The 18,752-nt window shown below is 41.6% G+C and overlaps 2 protein-coding genes across 11 annotated transcripts in view; one reads left to right on the forward strand and one right to left on the reverse strand.

The window, feature by feature from the left end:
• LOC111248703 (uncharacterized) overlaps nucleotides 1-7,480 on the forward strand; it is a 62,252-nt gene extending 54,772 nt beyond the window's left edge. The window contains exon 4 of the mRNA XM_086985922.1: nucleotides 7,466-7,480. The gene's annotated coding sequence lies outside the window, so the exon portion shown is untranslated. The remainder of the gene's footprint in view (nucleotides 1-7,465) is intronic.
• The window catches only part of Pkc53E (Protein C kinase 53E), a 247,332-nt gene that overhangs the window by 210,852 nt on the left and 17,728 nt on the right, over nucleotides 1-18,752 (reverse strand). The gene's annotated exons all lie outside the window — the stretch shown is intronic.

Below are 18,752 nucleotides of genomic sequence, written 5' to 3' on the forward strand. Positions count from 1 at the left end.
CAATCCGCTTCGGCGAGTCAAAACGGTCGGCGTCAGAACAAATTATAGAAACTTATTCTACTGCCTGACTACAGTAGGGTATGGTACCCAGATCTTTTAGTTTGTGAGTGATAACAGGTCTAAAATACTCGGACGGAATAAAAGTTTCATCGGAAAGAACAGCGTTATTTTAACTGGTTGGTTAAATTGAACGACATTCGAGCAGCCTCTATTCAAAAAAATTGCTTAGCGTATCATTTAACCGTAAGCAGAGCCGGCCGAATGAGGCGATAAGTTATGAGATAAAACTAGATAGGTAGTAAGTTAAACAAGTCTATTTTAACACATAGAGAGCCTCCACTGCTATGAACAAGATAAGTTAGTCTGGTTCTATGTCCTATGTACTGCCACTGAGCATGGTCTGATACGGTCTCGTTAATTCCTCGTGAATTGGAGATGTATCGACGAGCATCCATCATATTGCCTAGGGCTAGTAAGCAATTTCTGAACAGTTAACGGACCATAATACTCATTGCACAAATGCCATTATTACGCTTCGGGTATCTCGTCGGGAGGCCGCGAGGCACCGCCATTGCGATAGCGCAACAAATGCCCGCTGAACTTCGGTAACAGATTCGACACGAGTCGGTTGTCTGAAATAACGCCTGATGGTTTCAGCAGCTGTCATACGAAACACGAAAAACATTTTCGAACGCGTGGAACATTGCGTCGTTTATCTAGCTTACTCTTCAACGTGCGGCTTGCATGCATCCGTAAGCTTCAAATGATTGCCACTATTGGCAATAAAAACTGAGCGAAACATTTGCTCTTCGATTTAGAAATACCAGATGGGATGAGCATCGCAAACTCCATGACGATACCCGTCATTCTTCTCTACGGCAGTATTAATAGTCTCTATTATTTTACAGCATGTTCGAAAAAATACGGTAAAGACGATCGTCTCTTGTGTTACGATTAACACCGTAATCCTATACAGTCGAAAACGAAATACATATATCGTATATAGCATACTACGCAGAGAAACACAGGGAAGCGGAATCAGTACATAGTACTGGCATCGAATCCGATTGCACTGAACCCCGTTTTATCGGCACAAAAAGCAGTGCATAGAAAAAGAATAGCTAACCGTATAGGCGAATAGCTATCGTCGGCCATATTTGTTAATACAATTTTTCATCGACGCCCGCCAATAGAGGTAATGAGCTGTGCGAAGCGGGTCGGTGGCCATCATCAAAGCAAGAAAGCTGCTTTTCGACGCAACTCTTACTCCTCATTTAGGCTTGACAGGGTATGATGCCGTCGCCACAGACCGGGAAGCTCTGCCCAACGTTCACATCAGCCTTCCTTCCTTTCTTACCTTGGTAACTAACTACTAACATATAACTGTTAGCTACGGCGAACGGTTGTAGCGCTCCCTGTGCCAAGTGCCATGTGCTTTATTGGCATATTGGGCCTTTACCCAGCTTGCACCCGACCTAGACCTGGTCAGAAACCTACGAAGGCTGTGCCAATCAGAACTAGCGAAAAAAACTACCGATGCCGCAGCAGGGGTAAAAGAGGATGGGATTTTTCGAAAGAAGAACTGGTAGAACTCTTTCTAAGACAATAAGAGCTATTACCTGCATCACAGACTCCTATTAGCCAACGTTGCCACCCAAACTAGATACACGTCCTTTTTAAAGATCTTTACAAGCTTCCCTTCGTCTCGTAGGTATATCATTTTTAAGCTTCAAGTTAGATGTTACCTGTTTGTGAGTCGGAGGTCATACACGTCGCGCCTATTGAATTCTTGTGGATAAACGTTAATAGACTTGGGCATCGCGTTGAATAGTATATGTAGACGACAAAAAAGCGCAGAGAATCAAAAATAATTTGTCCAAATGTTAAGCTATGTTTGGTGTATCGTAGTACTTTCAATCAAGGTTCTTTTCAATCCTTTACTATTTAGCATAGTGAATAGTGTGGAGACAAGCCAAAGGACGGTACGTAAAGAGGGAAAAGGCACCGAAAATCAGTGGTGTCAGAAAATGTTGAGTTCTGCCTAAAATTCTATGGGTTGGCCATGTGGGTCCATTTCACTGGGTGCAATATGGTGGTAATAGTATACATGTGTCTATAGCACAAAATTATTATTGCGGTGGGTACAAATCTAATAGGGATAGGGCTATCCTGCTTATAGTAGATGACTCTCTTTGTTGAAGTTTACATATCGACGTCTCGTTTATTCTATATATATTATTTATTATATAGTATACATTATTTATTAACAGCAACAAAATATAGTAGACAAGCTTCGATACGACTCACTCGTCAAAGGCTCTATAGTTCCCTCACAAGACTATCTCTGACGAAGGTTTCATTAATTGACTTGCCAGGACAGCACGAGTCCTAGGGTGCTCCATCTCCTAGCTCTCTGCAGTGCCAGCTTAGGATCATATTAAGCAGATCAAGTTCCCAATAAGTTTTATTTATCAAATGTTTTTTAGAAATGTTTTTTCTTTTTTGCAAAAAAAATGTTTTTTTTTTTGCTTTATAGAAGTGTATTTGGTAGATCGTTAGTTAACTGATTTAAAAGCTGCACAAATATACACTTTCAGCGATCTGCCGCAACCCATACTTAATTTAAAAACCAATTGTTGATCTCTTTGACAATATTGTACATTGATAAATCCACTGATCCACTGAAAATCAGATGGTCTTGAATGGTTCTGAATTACCGATCGTTCATTGGCAGTTCACGATTCGGATTTTGTTAACCAAACATTTAGGCCACACGATAAGTCCAAGGCTATCAGCCTTGACAACCATCCGCAAATAGCACTGTTGCCTAGCAACGGCCTCGAAACTAAAGCGTTGCCTGTGATATTGATATTGATATTCGAAGTTCCATTGAGTTCGGCCTTTTTAGCAGTTACATGTAATTTTAGCAATTTCATAAAAAAGCAAGCGAAATAACAGACTAACGGGTGAATAAAAGAAAATAAATGACTCAGCAAATCAAGCTAAAAAAGTTCGACAAGAACTTTTTTGTCTTCATTTGCAATTTTGGGAATGCAGTTTTTCGAAGTTGTTCCCAATTGCTCGTTCGTGTTCTGCACGATTTTATTCCAGATTATTACAGATAAAATCATCTGTGTCCAGTGCATCTGTCACAGGAACACTTTTCGTTCTAAACAAATCGTTTTGCGTTTAGGCCTAGCTAGATCTCACGCATGAGCGTAGGGCAAAAATATCCGTGTCGGTACAAAACATAAACTGACTTTGCTTTTGTGTTTTCTCTTCAGCGGTCTTCGATGGTAACATCTGTTTTCGTACAGAAATAGATAGAGCGGGTATGTAACCTCGAAAATAGTATAGGAGAGGCAGAAGTATTGAACACTTCGCCGTATTTGCTGTTTTTCCTTAGTGAGTCACATTAGATATCTTTATCCGAAATTTACCTGGCGCCAATCGACACGACACGTCAGCTTAGCGTATGGTCAATCAAAAAGATGCTTTATAACATTCTAGGCTCAAAATTTGTCCCTGAACTATCTCTAAATTGTGCCCAATGCAATATTATAGCTTTAAGATTCTAAGTTAAGTTGATAATGCAGCATAACTGAAAATTGAATTTGGGTGAATTATCTTTTTTTCGCAAGCTACTAACTATGTCTATCCGTTAACGTTAGCATAAATTTTCTAATACTCCTATACAGGAAAGAACACACAAATGATTGCATTGTACACTGTAGGAAGGCCAATGTTATCACAAATCTGATATACAAAAAAGAAAATCTGTCCTGTGATCTTGCGTTGAAAATCGCCTTCTTATTGGAACATAATTGGAAAATAAGATAATAACCTATTATATTACTTTAAGACTGACATCTAAATGGCTAGTCCAATCCCCACTACTCGTCTGCTGATTAAGTGATATTAGCATCATAACTCGTGTGCCTTCACTCACAAACGAAGTAATATAGTATCAGAAGCGTGCTTCTACTAGCTGATCCCTTGCTACACCATACAAATGTACCCACACCATTGTATATAAATTTTTTTTTCTACCACGCGATAGATATAACTTGTAAGTAAAATTAGAAGATTGCAATCCTCCGAGCGTCAGCTGCCAAAATCGACAGGGTGTTATAGAGACGTTTATCAACAGTCTGCCTTTGGCACGCATTACGGTTCGCCGTATGCCTCTTCGCCCCTCGGCTGTTGCTCCACACTTGCTGCCCCCCATTTACCAGGTTTGGGGCGAATGGATAAAAAGAGGAAGCTTTAAGAGGGTTATCACGTAACCCACGAAAGCTGTAATGCGCCCGTCCGATTCGTCGGCCAGAGGGCTGTAAAGTCACGCACGGCCAATATTTGTGACGTCAATGCACAATGCGGATGGCAGCAGACCAAGAACAGCAGTAAATGGCACTCTCACTACAGGTGCCCAGCTCCGAAGACACAAATCCCTTCGCGGGAATTCATGTTGGGGGGTGTACGCTATTAAGCTGCGGTTCAGTTTGTCACGTGTCACGTTTACCGTTGTAGAAAAAAACATCTGAATATTAACGTATTTTCGAAAAATATGAATGCGGTTAGCTACACTAGCGGGTGTGTTGTTGTTAACTAAATGTGCTAGCTTTGACAGCTATCGTACCTGATACAATAGAAAATACCTGTTTATCTTTTGTCTGAAACAATCATGAGTTCGCCGATTTTTGAACAAAGACAAGCTATTTTTTTATGGTAGTACCTCTTTACAGATTTTCTGTAACTCGCAATTTTTTCGGTTATCGGACAAAAAAGAAGTCAAACTACAACATCAAAATCCAGTGACATTGATAAGATATTCAAAGATACCGTCAGCATCTTTTATAGTAAAGTAGCGACCTCGAGCAGATCCGACCTTTACAGAAATTCCTTTTGCTAAACAACGCATGCATGCTTCGGCAACTTTAAAAACAACGAACTCCACAAGCCTACAGGCCGTTCTCCGATAAAATGACATAATTAAGCAGACATAGGCACCTCTGCCGATCCTCGTACATGTTATATGCAATGTTGCCTTGTACGTTTACAGCAATAGCGGTGGCAGTGGCAGTGGCAGAGGCATCTTTGGCAGATGACAAATATGCAAAGTCCACCAGTATCAAAAGGGGATGAGCATAATCCAAAAAAGTCCCTTCTACGCTTGTAAACTTTTAATAAGCTCAACATTAGCAACGAAGACAACAGGAACTCCCGGAACCACTTTGGCGTTCCTATTTTTTGTTTTAGAGAAGGGTTACGTCGGACACCATTGTCATATTACTATGGAACGGGTCAATAAGGGAACGGTTCGGAAAATCGCATAGGTCCATACGACGTCCTCGAGAGAGCCCAGGGGGTGCAGTACTTGTTGTTGTTGTTGTCGTTGTAAAATAATTCGGAGCAGGCGAGAAAGGACTGAACGCCTTCTGACCATCTGGTCCAACCAGGACTAGCGACACATTCTTGTTTGTTTTCCAGGGGCTTACTCTCTACCCTAAGTGCCTGCACTATTACATGTCAGTCAGACAAGCCCAACATAGAGCAATGCCAGTAGCCTAAGAAAGGGGTCTTGTTTCCCTAACCAGCCAGTTCAGAGAAGTACACATAGCATCGACTCCAACCCTATAGACCAGGCCAAAGGCCTGTTGTTAACAGGCCACGGCCACCAGAAAAGCAGATGGCTATCTTCCGAACAGAGGAAAAAGAGGGATAGAGCAAAAGGTTTTGTTGTGAACAACCTTTTCCGACCTCTTAGGCTGAAGACGGTGACCTATGAGAATTCTTCTGCGCTGAACGAGAGACGTCTGTCCTGAGTTCAATGTAACCCACTTCATTCCAAACTTTAAGTAGATCAACCCAGCACACTACTTCTACTTGTATTGGCCGACATTGTATTTGTTGCGAAAGCTTTGCCGGTAGCGATAACGATCGCGATTAGCATAGTGTACCCTGGAGACTTCTCGGCACTGGCACGGACAGTGATTTACCGTATAGTAAGGGGGACAAAATGGGGCGGGATGCAAAGTTGCTTTCATAGGACGGAGAGTTTTGCCAGCGGTCGCACGAACAGGACCCATCCATGAAGATCAACCCCGGTCGTCGCGAAACATTCTCTCCCGCCCTCTCTCTCTTTCTCTCTCCTTGTTTTCGCATACATCTCTACACAAACAGGTTGACAGACGAGGATATTCTTCCTCAGTGTCTCCGCCCGTTGCCTTGCACGCACGACTATATAATAGAACTACATTAAAGTCTCTGCTACGGGCGGACTAGCCAGGTTCCTGGCTGAGCAGTAATAACAGTATCGTGTAGCGATACGGTCGCGGGCCACTGTTTCGTTACGGCACTGGTTATTCGGACAGTAGCCGGCACTAGCCGCACTATCAGTAAATATAGGACTTCTTCGAAGTCTCCTTGCCTAGGCCGCTCTGGAATCTCTTGTGATGTATGAGCATGTGCGAGAACCCTATGTAGGTAAGCAGACACTTTTCATGTCCAGCTCCCTCTTACCAAAGGAGGTAGCGATAGAACGTATACACGGAACCGTTTTCAGTACTTCCATGAAGGTCCTACAAGGACCTCGTAATAGTGTCTAGGTGTGGACTAAGTTTTAAAATCTCGTAGGAAACCGAAAAACTCCGGCAGTGAACTGCAACCGACCGAAGATTAGCAGTCAACAGCGCATCTAACTACTGACTCGCCTCTTGGTACCTTGCGCAAAACACTAAGGCGTACATAGACGTCCAGTTCAAATTTATGACTCTATGGGCACTCAAAGCTCACAGTCTATTACGTGTGTTCAAAGTATATGAGCAGAGCCAAACAAAAAGGATAAAGCACTGCGCTTTCAAACAAAGACATTCGGATGATACGGAAAACAATTGAAACGCGACTTAACTTCGCGCCCGTTGTTCATAAGTAGTTTTTGAGGAATGCGTTAAGCTTGGTTTGGTAGCTTCGATCTGGTTGTCAAAATTTCTCCCTAATCATTATGCTCTCAACTCTTCTATCTTTCGTTCTATTCTCAATTAAAGCGAAAGCAGAAACGCCTGTTATTGGAGACACAATGACTTTACTTACTTACTGTGATACACCGTATCTATTTTTCACCTGCTTTTCTGCTACGAGTATTTTCGTAGTAACTTTTTTTAATGCTTCGTTATTTTTAGGGACATTTGCACACATTTTTTTTTTTTTTTTTTCAGTTCGAAGGTCCGATAACAGTACACCAACCCCTTTCGATTGAATCTCTCTCTCTTCCATGATAATTTTTTTTTTATTTTTGCTGTGACCGTCGTCTGAAACGAACCACTCGTTCCGAATCTATCGTTTCTCAGATTGATCCAACAAAGCCGGACAATAAGAACACCAATAGATGCTTTCTAATCCAGTTTTAATTTGTGATTTCTAGTTTGCATTTTTCTAAGATATTTCCCTTTTGCTCTTTTTTTAGTCCCTTACAGACAGCGTCAGTAACAGCGAATACCAAGACCATGCTTGATCGTTTCCGTTGGGCGTGTGTCGACATCGTCTTTTTTTTTTATTAATAGCGCTTCTCCATGAAGGGATTTGGACCGCCTTCGCTAGACCGTCCAATCAGAGCGGCCTCGACGCCGGAAAAATAAAAAGTTGAAGTAAATAACAGTAACAACGAGAAGACAAAAACGTGTATTAATATTATTTAACTCAGGAACTTGGCTAAGCGAGGGACTAGATCAAATTGATATATTTATGTTGAAAAGATCAAATAATTGTACGTTGACAGTTTAGTTCTAAACGTGAATGGGTGATCGTATAGGAATCGTTTCTCTAGTCGGTTGTTAGAACAATACTGTCGCATATGATGTCAGCTGTTACTTAATTTTCGACCGTAATAATTTATTTGTTAGTAGTGACCAGAAATATCCTAAGTTGTTGAATATTATGCACATTTATTTACTTGGAACATGGGTTGCGTGTAGTAGCAATTAAAATAAAAATATTTAGCTGTCACAAGCAGTTTCGGAGGACTTCGAAATTGATGAATACGTTTTAATTACCCGCCATTAGCAGACGAAATTTAGATGTAAATACACTACATTCTTTAGAAGCTTTTGACCAAAAACTAATTGAGTTTATTCGAACAAAAAATTGGTTCAAGAGGAGAACATCTCTTAGTTTCGAAAATCGAGTTTTTGTATATACACAAATACTGGAAGAGCTACAATTTTACACTGATTTTATTTAATTGACCCCGAAATAATCAAGTAATAATTTAATAAACAATTTCGAAGCCACGTCACTTGTTGTATGAGTGACGGGTTCACTAGGTCCCACGTACAATAAATGACATGAGTGTTACATGTACTAAATTCGATCAGCCAGTCCGTTGAAGCCAAACGACAATTACTAGCCTATTTTTAAGCGTTGCTTCTAAACTAAATTCACAAGTGCCTGAAAAGGCTGTAACGAAAGGCCTTTACCCTGTTGTTTTTCGACCATTTGCTGAACCTCGAATGGTAGACTTAACCAAATATGGCTTTACATCCCATAGACCGCAGTTCGATTATGTCCCTATTTTCTATTCGTTCGCCCATCTTCACACTCTGTTTTCCTTTTTAGATTTAAAAATTTCTCAGTTTTCTTTCTTCATGCCAATGTTGAACTAGTCATCGTCATCATTCATTAGTACCACAACAACGCTATATTGGCCGCAGAATTCAGTCATGCCGTTTTGTAGCGTCGGTTAACGTCAGCATGGTGCATATAGGAACCGGAGAAACCACCTATGTTCTTGCATTAAGCCATAGCGTAAGGTTCAGTGCATAGATAGTTCTCGAAGGATTTCAGACGTTAGAGAAAATGATCGCACGTATATGTCCATGTATAATAAACATGATGTAATCTCCCACTAGCCACCTCTAGAATAACCCCTGACAGTGTGTGTATATATCTGTAAAGAAAAAGTTTCAACATATTTGACAGTGAGTAACTCGCATAAGCACACTTCGTCGGTTTATCACTACGATCGATGAATGTAGGATCGTTTCATTAGCATGTAGAATATCTTTTCTCAGTATCCGTAGATATGATATTTATAAGGAGCAATTTGTCATATTAACAAGCTGACAGTCACATGCCCAGCGAGCTACGACAACACAACACACAGATGGGTAATACATAGTCACAAAGATAGGCGTCCATTTGACACATACATTATTCGCATGCGTACTAGTTAAAATATGCTCAGGGTATAATTTTATCTGTTTTTTCAGGTCAGCACAGTACTAACACACGTAAGAACTACACAGCCTGATAACGGTTGCACCTCCCTTCAAGGTACTGAGCAAGAGGGCGAAGAATACAGGGCAACCTACATCATACTGACAAGGCGGTAATTCCATGAATTTTCTATTCCGATTTAACCTGTATGACAAGCGTCTATGTCAGCCGATCCCCCTATAGATATTTACTGATAGGCTTAGTTATTAACGTATACGAGATAAAAAATATTGACCACTGTATAGAAACGGGAGGGGGCTATCATGATTATAGTGTTCGCATTTATATTTCAGGTGATCTTTCTTCAGGGTACTTCTATGTGATGCAGAGCTAAAAGTGATAGACTTTAAAAACTCCAAGGAATAAATGAAGAAAGGAAGAAACGTATAACTGGGTCTCCGACTAATGAAGACAAACCTATGGAAACCACCCGCTTGCGTCTCGCAGTCTAGGAGGTCCTGTCAAGGAGGTTTCGAAATTGTCCCGTCGTTGGCTTCGCTCCGCCCGACCCCTTGAAACCCATGTTGGTCGTGTTCGTTGAAAGATTCGTTGACTCTATAGATGATTTCTATAGAAATCTGTATCTCTGTATCGGAATCCGCGAGTAGTAAAGCTCTGCCGTAATAAATTTACGATTGTACGTAGTAGCAAGCAACAAAGGGACTTTAACAATGATTTAGGAGAATAATTACACAAGGTTTTTATGTGGAATTAAGTTATGTGTAAATAGCGATTTAATTTTGTTGTACTGTAGAGTATATGGATTTTCTACTGAGTTATTGCTATAGTACAATGTAAAATACAGTATAATGTAACAGTGAGGTATTATACTCATTTACGTCGAAAAATGTTTGCCATCGTGCCGAGCGGTGTTAGTAATGAATAGCCATAACCCCTGGGACTACAACGTACCAAAGTAGCACACCCCTTTTCATTTACTCTTCGTAGGGCAAATCTTGTATCCTCGATACGTAGCGACCACCGATAGAGTAAAGTAGTCAAGTAGTCCTATGCTAAGCTAAGGGCTCAACTCAGTAAATAAACGCGAGACCACGACAGAACACCCTCTTTCATAAACACCCTCTTTAATTGCGATATCATAGCCCCTAAAAACCTACCTAAAAGAAGCAGGTCGCTAGGATCAATTGGATTTAAGGCAGCCAACCTAAAATTATGTTACACCTTACTCTAAGGTCGGCGATGCTCCGCATTTTTACATTTATCCGCATTCGTTAAATCGCAATAGCACAAATAATCCTAGATTCAGGCTTTTCTTTTAGGTTAGTTTATGACAGGGGTCGTGCCTCAGGCTACCTTTGGCCACTCTGCGGTTCAGCTCGGGCATTTTAATGCTACCGCAGCCAGGGGTCCAGGGCCGTTTATCTTGACGTAGCTGGTCGGGCCAAACGAACTCTGTAAGGGAAGCACGCCCCCAGGGCTCTAGCTTTCTGCTTGGTACCGGCAGCAATGAGGCTGCAGCTTTGGGACCGTATTTTACTCACTTCTTGCGTACGAGATGAAACGTAGAATAATAGAGCTTCTCGGTAAATTGCAGGATAACCGTTGCTACGAAAATGAATATATTGTATGCCTCGATGGTCCAAATTCTTCGACATACAAAGCCCGTAACTAAAACATTACAAACGTTTGAGTGATCGAGTTGTAAAAAAAACCATAGGTGTTGCTTTTTCAATGTACCGGCACCCAGTAGCTGCAATTAGCAATTAAGTAGTTCATATAGGACGAACGAACTAATTTAAAAATTGCGCTTAGTCTAATGGCGGAAGCTTTAAGAATAACTCGCCCATGTGTAAATACACCGTAAATAAATATAGCCCTGAACTCCAATTTGATAATAAAGAATCCACCCTTTTGTGTACTCCGATAGTTTGCATACAAACGCCTGTCAGTGTTTTGTGCTGCGTATCAAGAAGGTATTATTCTTTTTGCAAGAACAAGTAGGTTCGTTTGGCCTCGTAGAGCCTGCATCTGCGGAAGTATCACATGTAACTTCCTCGCATATCAGTGGCAGCTTTATGTTATAATTTGTTTATTGAAGGTACTTATATACATTATAGTAACTAATAATTATACAGGCACGTGGTTACTATATGTAATCACTATTGGTTGGATAACGCGGGGGGCGGGGGAGCCAACTGTGCATACATGCCAAACAGTCGACTCCCCTCAGCTAACTCAGTTGTAACATACAGAATTGCACGATATACCTGGATAGTAGTCTGGGCATATTCTCGAAGCAACTTCTGATAGCCTTACTTCGGTGTAGATACTGCTGCTGTTTCTATAATCGTTGATACAACTATAGAAAGCCAATTCTGCTGAACTCCTATTCATCGGTGTGGGTATGGCCGAACGTGCACTACCTTTTAAAGCGTTTATCAACGACCTTGGAGGGTGCCGTCATTCATCTAGGCGCCCTTACTATTCATGCATGAGAAAAAAAACCTTTTGCTGATGCGTGCTTGCCTTGCAAAAAGTTCTGTCGACGCAGATTGAAAAGGAAAGACGGGCAGTTTTAGCGGCGAAAAGAGGAGAAACGGTTACCATCTTAGCAACCTGGTTGCTGTGTCCATACTGTAGTAGCCACGTACAAAATTTCCATTCGCTTGCCTCCTCTGTGAGCACCTAAGCGCGAGCACTCAATGATTTTATACCATATACGTGGAGATACCGATGCAGGCGGCAGTGGTGGCCTGCTTTACAAGATGCGAATGCCTCCAGTCGGTCTGTCGGACATTCGAGAGCTTGCTCTCAAGATGCTTGCTGGCCTGGTGGTCTATCTAGCCTTTCACAGCTGGCACCAAAATAGCTTCTAGTCCTGCCGGCTAATACTATCTTCATCCAATGAGGCTTCCTGTCGTTGCTGGAAATGTCGTTTCTGTGAGGACGATTCCCACGTCGTAAGTAGTCCTGCGTGCGTTGTAGGCTTCGCGCCATAATCCTCCTCTGAACGCCAGCTGCTGATATCACCGCCGCATCGTACCCGACCAACGGATAGTATCCTGTTTGTTCTGATTAGGTATCGAGGATAATTGGCTAGGCCGGAAAGCGGGGACGGAGACCAGACCCCAGATCAACCTCTCTTGCTCTACATGTGCGTCGAATGAATTTGGCTCTGTTGTCGCTGGTGGCGCTAACATGGTTTTGTTTTCATTGAAAGTTACGACCACAAGCACATACAAGGCCAAAAATCTATTAAAAGGTGAACTTATGTGAAAGGTTTCTAACTGAAAAAAGTACTATTAGATATTGAAACGAAGGAAAAGACCGACGAAAAGGTGGCAGAGAAAGAGGGTGTGTGGCGACGCGTCTCAACGACCTACAATGCTATTTCTACATCGACAAATATATTGTCTATTGGTTGATATATATTTGTATAGACAAATATATGATCGTCCGGAACGAGAAGGCACTTACGCGCTTTTCGTTTTTATTGTACTTAAGCTGTGTGTCTAAATGGTCTGGCCCAGTTTGATCTGACTGAACTCGCAACGGTTAATGCCGATCTTCTAGCCCCAGGTCCAACATCGCGGCTACTCTTCACCAATTTGAGGACGTAAGCATCCTCCGTACGGTTTAAAATACGTTTCCTGGCAATTCACATCTAAGGGGATGAACTGGAGTGTGTTCAACAAGCGTTACGTAAAAATAAGCACGGAAGTCATCCAAGGATTTAGCAGGGTGACGACCTAAAGCGGTTCTCTATCGGTCAAATACAATTAGGGCAATTAAATTCGAAGAGAAAAGCCAATTTGTTTCCTTTCTAAAGATAGATAACCAAAAGAGGAAGCCATGGTAAGGATTTTTGCTCAGGGTAGCGAGCGGTACTGTCACTGCCGTTGATTGAAAAATTGCTTTCAGAATAATGCTGATTATTCTGTTTTCCACTTTTCCACCATTAGCTACCGCTAACTAAGTACCCATATGCATGCTACCCGTTAAAAGCGTTAACGTAACATTCTTGCTTGAAAAGACGTACATAAGGATATTTTTTGTTATAAGGACAAGGGACGGTTCTTGATAGCACGCATTATTACAGTTAATTTTTTCAAACCTTAACCATTGCGAATGTACCGCGCGTAGAAAACGAATCCCAAATTTCACAATAGGAAACTTATAAAATTTGACGTTTGAAGAGGCCTGTCAGCCATACATGTATTGGTCTAGACACCTATGCTGAACCTAGACGTAATCGTTTCGTTATGAATTGACAAAAGCCTACACTAACATTGCCTTTTGGCAAAGAAAACATTCTCCAATTGTGAGAGGAAACTTTTCTTGCAGTATCAAAAGAGGAATCCTGAAAATATTAGGTTACGGTTTTTCACAGTTAGCTGCTTTTCTTTTTTAACCGCTTTCATCCCGTTTGCCTCCATAGCTATTACATTATATAAGGCCCTCTGTGCTGGTGCCTGTTCCGCCGAGACCAGCTATGATGGAATGGAGTTCTGATACGTTCGTTGTCATCGTCGACGCAATAATTGTATCCGAATAAAAGATGGCTTGACCCGTCGCTAACGAGCCTAAAACCACGTCCATTCTTGAGCCTTTACGCCCGGCCAATAAAAACAGCTGAAAAGGTTTCATTGAATAGTGAGTGTAATTTTCCATTCACTGCTAAACTGTAGACTTTTGCCTTATGTCTACATCGTAACCTCTTACAGATCTTCCCAAAATATTTCAAGAGGTGCTTACATGTTTTTTTACAAAAGAGGGCTCTTACGAAGACTGGCGTTGCTATTTCAGAAACTGGAATATATGAAATGGAAGCGGCACTATAAATGGGGAAACAAATTAAAAAAAAAATTAAGAATAGACATGGAGTGACCCTCTCTGCATGGCGCTGGACTCAACCCGAATGTTGAATGAAGCTGACGCAGCTCTGAAGGCGGCTTAAAGCTGACAATTAAAGCTCCGCTGAGACATAATAGATCGAAACCCATTTTTTTGGGACATGATAGTCCGAAAGCGGGCTATATAAATGACTAAAAGAACCCGGATAGAACGTAAAGTCGCTATGCTGAGTACCAACCACAGTGTCGTTTCTAGAAACACACTCGTAAAAAAATAGCGGGTTTTTTTGTTCCTTGGGATAAGAGTAAAGAATCGTTTGAATAGTAGGAAGAAGGGAACTATTGGATGCAAGAGCAGTTATACTCGATCGAAGTGGTTAAAGCTATAGCTCGAATGAAAAATGTTCTCTATTTGTTTCATGTTATTCATGAAGTTTTACTTATAAGTTAACTTGCGTCCGTCTAAACTCGTCGTATAATTGTCTAGCAGATTCATGATCTTATTTAACTACAGTATTTGAACGTCGGGGTTGCAACCCACTTGACCAATACCAACTGCCCAAAATTATAATAATATTACTATGGTTTCTTCGAGACTGTTTTGCTATTTTCAGCCGGGCCAATCAAAATCACTTAATAGTTGACAGGATCCCCTTATCCAGTAGGCATATATATGTATTTTTATAGTTAATTTGTTTTTACAATTATCTAATCATTTTAATCCTTATGTCAATACCTTTTTATGTTTAAAAAAAATACTACAGCACTTTTAGCCTTTGAGTAGAACCTACTTTTAAAGTCAAAATTAAACAGTTGAACAAAAAAATTTCCGGAAATTATTAATGATATTTCATTTCTTATGTGAAGGTTTAGAAATAAGCTTTTGAAAAATTTCATTTTTATGAATCTGAAAGATGATTTGCACTTAACAGAGATGTACCTTTTTCTGCCCATTAAAATGACTGACGGCCTTGGCAGCGTCAATCTCTTTGTAACGTTCGGAACATCAAAGCGTATGTCACCTCAGACAACTGACTTAAGTTCCCTTGAAATCAGTAGCAAATTGTTTACCCGATAGTTCGAAAGCGTTGTAGGGTCTCACGAGTAAGACCAACGGCGTATCGTAGTTAATCCACCAGCTTCTTCGCTCACAGCGGTTAGCCAGCGGAAAATACGTCGGAACATCGCTTGAATCTTTTCATTCTACTGTCTGGATAGCGGAAAACGCAACATCCGCCCATCACCGTTGCAGTTAAAGATCCGTTGATAAAGAACCGAACCGTCCTCTGTAGCATTTTCCTTATCCAGCTATGCGACAGAAGTTAAAGTGTTATGCGGTTGACGATGATAGCGAACGTATGACATCTTCTTGACAAACCAAAAGTTCGTTGAGTCAAGAAAGAGAGAACCCGTGAGCCGTTCTCTTGTTTGCACTCCCATGTGTCGAAGCATGAGATAATATCTTGCACATATGTAGGTAGTGTCTTCCGATGACTCTTTCGTTGATATAGTGCAACGTATCAACAACAGCAGTAACTGAATATGGTAAACTTGTTCAGTTACTTCACATCTCTGTTATAACAGATATCCTCAATTTCCGCAAAAATAGTTGTACAGTTTAAGGTAAAGAGCACCCACGGTCAGACGAATGATGCCATCTAAAACACAATTAGCTCTGTCGCTCAACACTGTGAATTCGGTAAGAACTTCAAATATACTCACGTTTCTCAAACTTTGACTACTAATCATTTAGCCAGTTTCCTCCTACGTTTCATTCATTTAACTCACCTAGGTTACGGCGTGGTCGTCAATTATTTGCCTACCGATGTAGTAAACTTAGTTCCACCTTACGAGTAGGCATAAGAACATATACCTATATATATAGATATGTACCTCAGATGTGAAACAATAAACGCTAACGTTCTCGAGTGTTCTTTATCACTATATCAAACCCAGAATTGGCTACCCGCTGGCAGCTGATTCGGAATATAATAAAGGGAATAACAAAAATGAGGAGACGTCTTGGTCGAATTCGATCAATGTCCTATGCTCAAAATGTTTCTACGTGTATTACCAATGCTCCCGACAACTTTTATCTCACAATCGTTTTCAGCTCATCGCTTGTTCCCCGTTCAGCATCGTTCGCAACGCTTACCTACAACAAGAACGATACGAGGGTAATTAGTTAGACCACTCTGGCCCTACTAAATACCAGCTAGACTTAATCGCATGGGCACGTATCTTCCGAATCATGCCTATTACGTCCTTGTTTATCGAAAATCATCCGTCCCATCAGCAGCAATAATCAGACAAAGGGATAAGAGAACTAAGTGAACGCTTCGGCCTTACGGGACCGGAATTACGTCAGCGTTGTGCATCGGGTTACTATTGATGTACGGAAACCCAATACGTTTGGTCTACTTGTTTGTCCTATTAGCAATTCAATAATGGCACAACGTTACTGAACAATTTATCTGATCTTTAAGGCAAACTCATATTAGAAAGTCGTCTCGAAATGAAGTATTACGTTGCTTATCAAGAACTGTCATTTCATAAATAGTGAGACAAACGATTTTTCCGACAGTTGCAGAGTTTTTGCTGTCTTTACTTCATTCATCTGTTTACTTTTGTGTTTACTATTAGTTCAAGATTTTTCGTGTTTTAACATATAACTTTAACATATACATACAGCGCCTGTATTTCTGTCGCTTGCTATATTATGCGGGAAGGCATGAGCTATTTCCGGTACTCATTCGAGTCGCAGAAAGTAAACATCGTCAGTAGTAGGACCGAGCATTCGCAATGGCCTCCTAAGAAGGTGTATGAGCTACACGTGCAGTGATGATCTCGACTGACACGTTCGAGGTCTTCAATCGCTGCTTAGACATATTTTTGGCCGGCTAAGTAGTGACCTCAGGACGACGGTCTAAGCGATGATGGCATTTCCATGTCGGTGGCTATACGTGACACCACCGTCATAAATATGATTTATCAGGATATAAGGTTTCATGTCATGGCTTTTTTGCGTCTAGTTGTTCTCATTATCCGTCTGATTTTCAAGAGCAGTAACGCCTCTACCCGGCGGCGATATCATCTCGATGCGTGCTTCCACTCAATCTAGCATTGCAGGCGTCTTTCTCTTCAACGTTGATGTTTTTGGGCATTGGCATAGTCTGATCGTTATCTCACGTCATTCTGCCACTAGTAGATCAACATAGTTGTAACAATCGAAAAAGACTGACAAAGTGAAGGCAACATGAGATGCGCGCCATTGCTGACGACTTCGTTATGAAGTCAAAGAAGTGGCTCTTGACAAAAGACCAGCGCCTTCAGTTCGACGCGACGATCAAAAGTCATTCCGGTCGCCGGTTCTCTTCAGCGAAGAACTTACTTCAGCCAGCGGGGCATACAAAAAATTTACGATTCTTTGGGTGCCGTGGAAACTTCTCTGCGTTTTGATGCCTGCGGCACTTCGCGAGCGGTTGATTTTTTTGGTAGGGCACGAGTGTTGTTCTTCTGAATAAAATTGATAAATGAGTATCATTATTTCGTAGGCAATTAAACCTAACTACCGTCTGTATGCAGCTCGTTAACAAAGCACGTTAATTTGTTTTTACAAATTAATTGATACTGTTGGAACGCAAATCGAAAATACAAAAACGGTAGCCGTCTCTAACGCTTCATTCATCGTCACTTCAATTGCGGACCAACCTTCAACTGCGCCGCTGCAAAGAGCAGCAAAACTAGCCGTCGCGAGGGAAACGCTTTCTTTACAGCAGAAATTTATTACGAGTTAGGAAACGGATTGCAGCACAGAATAGGAGAGGACTGATCAGCAGACAACAAAAACATCCTCAGTTTTCGTTTTTGCCGTTTGCGGTCGTTCCGTTGTCGCTGGCGACTCTGCCGACGAAAAGTGAAACGGCTGGAAATTTGCCTCATCATTGGTCACCACCCCGGAGGCGAGCAAAAGTTTATCGATGCTCTACCGGGCCACAAGGCTCCTCCGTATCGGTAGCAGTTAGTCATAGCCTGCACCAATAATCTCGGTAGAATTTACGGCGGCATCCGGTCCCATCGATCCGCCGCTACCATTATGCAAGTTTGTTGGATACAGCAGCAGCAGCAGCAAGAGAAGAAAGGCAACTCCAGCAAATGAGCTCGTAGTTTGCTCGCCAGCTTTCCCTTCGGTCGTTTGTTTCGATTTTTCGATCAGCTTCGACATTGTTCTCGCTTAAAACAATTAGAACGCAACTGCTGCTGCTTCCCAAAACGCAACGAGCAAACAACAGCAGGAAGAGCCACAAAGCTCCAGCGGCTACGCGATACGCGAAGGGCCATCCAGCCCGAAGGCTGTAGCTAGGACTGGTTTCTATGTTCAGTTCACTGACGAACAAACATTTTCATCCGACCAACCGACGACGACGCGAGGCCTACCCGTCAGCCGTAGGCCACGTGGTAAGTGACTTCGCTGTTCTCTCTCCACCATTGAATATTATACTGATTACCATTTTCGTAGACGGAGCCATGGACGCCTTCCGTTTGAACCGTTCATATGATGCGAAATCATGATATCAAACAAATGGCGGATGACAGTCGACAAGGGCAACGACGACGCTGCCATTGAAAGCAAAACGAAAATGGAGAGCTACTAAAATTTATGTA

Source organism: Varroa destructor, unplaced genomic scaffold (assembly GCF_002443255.2).
Source record: "Varroa destructor unplaced genomic scaffold, Vdes_3.0 BEIS01000004.1, whole genome shotgun sequence".
NCBI classification, from domain to species: domain Eukaryota; kingdom Metazoa; phylum Arthropoda; class Arachnida; order Mesostigmata; family Varroidae; genus Varroa; species Varroa destructor.